We start from the raw sequence: 6,758 nt of genomic DNA, 5'->3' as shown, positions 1-6,758 counted from the left end.
GAAAATTAAGAAGCACATGTAATCATGCAAGTGGAACACAGCATAAGGAATACTTTACTCTTGTGCCTTTGAGCACAAAATATTGAAGGTATCTTTACATAGATCACTGAATGGTGCAGTGGGTGAAAGCCTTCTCTGATCTCAGCAGTTATGCTGATCTTTTAAATACCACAGAAGGTTCACATGGAGTCTTCATTTCCCCCATTCTTCCACTCAAGCGATCTACAATATGTGATGATGAAAAATGTCCTGTATTGAGTAATCAGCCTTCTCTTACTACAAACGTGTTTTCATGTGCTTTCAGTCTTTGTTCTGACTGTGAAGCCCCTAAAGTGTGGCAGTGCTGCCTCCTGCTTTGCTGAGCAGAAAATGCTTCTGTGGGCCTGACGTGCTATGAGTGTTGAGTGCAGGACTAACACCACACAGTGCACACCCTCCTGTGGGATCTGTCTGCACAGGGCCAGACAGGGGCTGGGCAGCACAGCTTGAACAGGCAAACCAAGGAGGGAAGCCCCCATTGCATGTGGGGCAGCCAAGGCTCTGTGGCAGCCTAGTGCCCCTGTGATGGGGAAACCTGCCAGGATGACACATGGCCATACAGAAGCTTTAAAGGTGCAAGCGCAGGGCTCTGCAGAAGCAGCCCTGACAGCCCAGGTAGCGCTTGTGGCAAGGCAGGTGACTCAGCTGGCTGCCCTCTGCTGAGGCAGCTGTGCAGCAGGCACTGGGTGGGGGGTAGGATTCCTTACTGCCACTGCATCACAGCTCAGCCAGCTCCTGGCAGGCTGCTGCGTCCTGACTCTGGACAGAGGATGGAAAGAAGGACAGACAGCCCTTGGAACAAGAAAATTTACTGGAAGTGAAGATGTAGCCACTTTTCCCAACTCTTGGGATTTTTTTTTTTCATGGTAAGTAGTTTTATTTTCTTCCAAAGTACAGTTAAAATTTGTTGAAATATAGGGAATTTCAGCCTTTCTGAAAATGATTACTCAAAATACCCTTTAAACAGAAGAATTGTTTGCTACTGGTATGGTTTTAAGGTGTCTCAAAACTCATGTGAGGAGAGCTGTTCTAAACAATCTGTTACCTTTGAGCTGTATTCAGAGACCTTGCATTAATCCCATGGATTTCACTGAAAACAATGTTTTGCCTACCCAAACCTTTGAAAAACTGGCATTGCCTATTAGATGTAGCAGTAGGAGCTGCTAGTTGGGATGAGACCCAAGCATTTTGACCTAAGGATTGCTCTTTTTTTTTTTGTCCTCTTGTAGCTGGATTTGAAATAACAAAAACCCTTTTTTTAAACCTACCAAGTGCCATAACAACTACTTGATCTTTGAAAAATACAGAAATATTCATGATAAGACACACCTTCAATATGAATACAGATAATTAAGCTCAATTCAATGTTCTTTACATTGTGCTCTGCTGTCTCCAAACTCTGCTTTTGAGAGATGAGTGACAAAAAAGTGTTCTGAAGACTTTCTGTCCTGTGTAATTCAGTTTCCAGCTGAAAGCAGGAAAGCTGAAGCAGCTCTCCTGGTTTAGTCTCAGGGTTGGTGTGATTTTCCTGGAGTCAGCACTTCACATTATCACCAGTTCTTGGGAGCTGAGAGTCAAATTACCTTCTCTCCTCAGCGAGGCTGGGGTGTGGCTTCAGTAGATGCAAAGCACTTCTATCTTTAACCATATGCTTGAAACAACAAACTTATATTCTTATACAAATCTAGAATATTAAATATTCTAGAGGTATGGATTTGCGTCACAGATGAGCAGGGACACAAGGGGCAGGAGCCATCCCATCAGCACTGGCTGGAGTGGGAGGACTCCTGGATCCTGGAGTGAGGCTCTAACTGGGCATCCCTTATCTCCATTAGGTGAGGGATGCACCTCTGGTTTTCCAGTGGGCTAACAGTTATTAGCAGTGAAATACAGGGTAGAGCCAAGTCAATCATGCCACATGCCAACTTGCTTTTTTAGAACTAGGGACAAAATGACAACTTCAGATTCTGGTCCCAGGCAAAACACAGCAACAGTTATGGCTTGAAAGTAGGAGTTGCTAAGGGCTTTGGAGGGTCACTCTGCAAGCCATGCAGTTTTGCTTGGCCTCTCAGGAACCCACATTTCTGGAACACCCAAGGTTTCTGTAGCAAACAAGGCAGTTTTAGATATCTTTGAAGAACTTTCTGGTAGAGCTGTTCTACAGATTTATTTTTTCCAGAAAATTATTTTTTTCCAGAAACCTTTTAAGGTCACTGCTCAGATGGTGGTTTTGCCCTCCTGGCCAGGCCTCCAGATGTTAGCAGACTGTAGTGGCTGAAAGTAGCCTGGAAGGAGGCTGAAACAGGTTCCCCCTAACTCAGCTGCTTGATGCAGATCTGGAATGCTGTAATTCATTGCAGACCCATTCCTTTGGGTGACTCCTGACTGGGAGGAAGAGGGCAAAAAGAAAAGGTTTCAAGGACAGAACTCCAGGATGTCATGCCCTGGATTACGTGTCTGAGGCTTGTCTTGAAAAGGGATTGGAAAACAGTGTTTTCAACCATAGACTACCTTCTTTTTGTTTCGTTCTTTCTTAGAGTTGAGTGTGTTTTATGGTGGTTTCTTTCTTACTCTAGATGTGCTCCTCTGAATCAACTTAGCAAATTATTTTGTTGACCAGACATTTCTTCTTGCTTGGCAGGAAACAGCAGTTTGAGTGGGAGAAATTACTCCTTTACTGTTTGTTTGCTTTATGGTCTGTCTTCTCCTTGCTTTTAATACTGGTCCCTTTGTAAACTGTACTGTGGTGCTTTAAAGTTGGAGCATTTCATCAGGAATCAGCATATTTTGGTGAGTAAAGTGGTATCTGTGTACTGGAAGCATCCACTGGCAGTGCATTAGCTGTAGATGAGCATGCCACCCAAATAAAATCTGAATATCATACACCTGAGCTGCCATCCCAGCAGACTGGTGTGGACCCCAGGTGACCTGTAGGACAGACACATCAGCTTGTCAATGTGTAAATTTGCAAAGCCAAATCACTACTGCTGAATCTTTTCGTTTCCTTAAAGAGGAAAGAATTTTTTTTTACATCTAAGTGTGATAATTTTATTTCTTTATGTTTCAAAAGTAACACTTGGAAATGTTTTCCTCTGGTGCTTTCTGCTGCTGTATAGCCACACAAGGAGGGGAGAGGAAGAGTGATCCCCAGCCTTGTGCTACAGAGCCAAGTGCTTGCCCATTGCACTGAGAGTTTTTTAAGAGGCTCATTACAGTTTAACCTTCTGGGACAGGGTATTTAAGCTGTTTTGCTGCTAATGCTAAGCCATTTAGCATCAGCACATCTAATTCCACTCCTAGTGCCAAACAAACTGGAGAACCCTTGTAGGTCAGTGAGGTTGTCTCTGGATTGCCAGCAAGTGGCATTTCATGAATGAGAATTTTTCTGGCCCAGGGATGTTCCTGGAGTGGCCAAAGGGGATTCCAGTAAGCTTTGTAAAGAAAACACTGAACTTCAGCAAAGCATGGCAGTTTTTCTTTATGCAGCTTCACAGTTCCATTCCAGGTGGAGGAAGGTTAACTCCTCAGTGCTTACAGCTGAGCTCTCACCCAAGTGATGTCAGGCATTGCAGTGTGACTCCAGACCATTCATCTCCACGTGCTCACCGTGCCATGTGCGGAGGAGCAGTGACATGGAGGGCTGACAGGCTCTTGCACTAGAGCAGAAAATCACTGAAGCAAGGTGCCTACCCTGTAACAGGGAAGCAGAATGCAGGTCTATTTTCTAAGGCAGCAAACATCAGCAATGTGCAAGTTCCTTCTCCAAAATGAAGCAGGTCCAGCATAGCTTGAACTTTCTGAGGAAAGAGGATGGACTTTACTTCCTGCTGCCTATCAGTAGTATAAATAAGTCTGACATTTGCATAGCAAATTTTGTTGACTGTCCATCTTTTTCCAGTCTGTTTTTGTCATGCTTGAAATTCATTGTGTGTTATAGCCCCAGCAAAACAGCAGGTTGCACAGCTGGGCTATAGAAACCATTTATGTTTAAGTTGTAGGGAGGATAAGTCTGTGGTGTTAAGTATTCTGAAAGATAAACAGTTATTTTCCAAAGAATGCAAACAGGCACTTTGGTGAGGTGAGCAAAGAAAATGCTGATGGCAAGACTACAACAAAAGGAAGGAAGAAGACGTGCTGAGAGAGATAGGGAAGTGAGGCAGCAAAAATTTAACCTCAAAGCACATAAGAGATTACACAACCCAACTTCCAGGCCAGCCCTCAGAGCTGGGACCATTTGAGTAGCACATGAAGTGGGACCTTCATGTTGTAGAACTGGGAGGTGTTTCACAAGCTGCTCACACACAGACACACATGAGAATTTTTAGACAGAGAGCAACCTAGAAAAATGATCTGGACTTAATGCAAAATGGGATCAGGTTCATTAAATGTGATCTTCAAAAGCACAGTTAGATTTCTACCTTTTTTTCTTTTTTCACACCATTCTCTAAATTAAAAATTTGTCTGTTAATCATATATCAGGCCTGTGTTACTGACAAAACTGATGAGATGTTGATGAAAATCTGGTTTTGGTTGTACTGCTATCCACAGTAGAAATTTAGGTCACAATTAAGGTCCTAGAGGAACCAGTAAAAAGGACATCATCATTGGAGTGAAGATACCAAATGCTGCACACATAAGAGTTTTAAAGGAGTGCCTAATTGATTTTGAGTTTTCATCACTAAAAAACCTGCCAGTGCCTGATGAGTGCTGGGGCATGTCATCACAGACTCAACAGTTTCTCCTCTTCCATTACTGCAGGAGCTCAACATGATTATCCTGAGGGGTTGGTCAGCTAGGGGAGTTCTGCTGCAGCAGCTGTTTCAGTGGTACAATACCTACCAGGAACAGTTCTTCCCTACTCTGAAAGCTGCTGTGTATACAAGGCCCAAGGTTTTGAATAAGCTTGCAAAGTAAAATGAAAATTGGACTTGACATTGCCAATTGCAGCCTGCCCAAGCCAAGGACAATCTGCAGCCATCATGTGGGAGCTACCTGCCTGCTGCCCACCCAGCTGCCTTCCCTGGTTCCTGCTGTCATGAGCAGCTGCCCTGGCAGACAAACTGCCTAAGGGAGCCCTGGGGCTGCTCAGCAGCGTTCAGCAGATTGGGAGAGAGGTGTGGGGTTAGGAAAGCAGAAGGTGATGGATTTTCAGGAGGGGGAAGGAAATAGTTCTAATGGTTGGGGTGCAGTGGACAGTGTTCCTACAGTGGGATAAACACAATAATAGCAGGGAAAAAACCTCCAAAGTCCCTTATTAAATATTTTTGTAGTACCTCATGTTCTAAACCCATGGAAATGTAAAGGAGAGATGCAGGATGCTTTCTAATCAAACTGCACTTAATTAGGGAAACCCCTGGAAGTCAGATGAAAATCTAAAATTGATGCCTAGATGGCCATTTGGTGGTGATAGAAAAAGTATGTGGGCAAGGTTGGCTTCCAGTGATCACGCGGATGAAGTCTGTGATGAGTTCACAGCCTCCTGTGTGTGAGACTGTGCCTCATACCTCTAAAGAGCCACCCTGATTCATGAGTCACCTTCTCCTTTATCCTATAATACCTTGGGATTGATAACAAAGGGGTGAGAAACAGAAGTTGCTGGGCTGGTTTTAGCCTAGTAGTTGACTTAAAAAGAAACTTTACTGTAAAAACTTTAGACTAAAAAAGATCTGGATTTTCTATCTCTGGATTTCAATATTTTTCTTTCTCTTTTCTTTATCAAATGGATGAAACAAGGTGGCAAATTACTGAATTGCCTGTTCACTGGTAATTCTGTATATATGGTATTTTGTTGCAAAAGGATGAAGAATCTTCTTCCCCAAAGAAGTTCAACAGCTCATTCTCTTGGTTCTTGTGAGGTTGTGCTGCTTCTCTGTCTCCATGAGCACCTGGAGTGGGCAGTGTGTGTGCTGAGCACCTGCTGCTGACCACAGGAGAGCCCCCAGGGCTGCACCCCAGCTGTGCCTCACTTCCCTGAAACACAGAGCAAATTCCAGCAGAGCCATGGAGTTCCCCTCCCAGCAGGCCAGCACAGAGGATGCCTGAGGCAGTTGTGCAGCTTAGCCAGTTAATGCATTATGGTCATTAATGTCTGGGACATGGACATCCTGTCCAAGGCTGACAGTGTGAATGACAAGTCAGCCAGGGAGGGGAGAGCCAGTCCTGAGCTGGCAGGAAAGCACAAGGACATGGCCATCACTGTCTGCACTGAAGCACTATTCCACACTGGTCCTCAGGAATTCAGTTCCTTTGAACCTGGAAGTTGAATGTGGCCAGTCTCCTTCCCTTGCCTGTCAGCTCCTCATCACTGGAGAAGGCACTGAGGGATGAACTCCAAGGAGCTGGATGGATTCCTGCAGGCCTCCAGAGCTGGCTGCAGGGGACACAGCTCACCCACAAAGGGCAGACAGAGAGAGGGGCCAGCTCTCTGTGCTGCAGTCGCACTGAGCCTCACTGCTGCTCTCTGTGTTCTGGGATGATAATAGGAAATTATATTCTCCTGGAATGATAATGAGGAAGCCTAAACTCTTCCTTGCCCTTAAAAGCTGTCCTTAAAGGTCACACCTGAGACATTGGCAGAGAAATTCAATGTGGCTGACTGCCTTGCTCCTGCTCCTGTTCCCTGGCTGAAGAATGGAATTCTGTCTGCAGGGCTGCAAGGTTTGACTTAAGCTCATGTAAAAGATCTTTTTAATTGAAATGTTCAATTACAGCATTTACTA

Source organism: Melozone crissalis, unplaced genomic scaffold, assembly GCF_028551555.1.
Source record: "Melozone crissalis strain CALT ecotype California unplaced genomic scaffold, PUWL_Pcris_2 ptg000002l_1, whole genome shotgun sequence".
In the NCBI taxonomy this organism is placed as follows: Eukaryota; Metazoa; Chordata; class Aves; order Passeriformes; family Passerellidae; genus Melozone; species Melozone crissalis.
The sequence above is the reverse complement of the archived record's forward strand: the minus strand, read 5'-3'. Positions refer to the sequence as shown.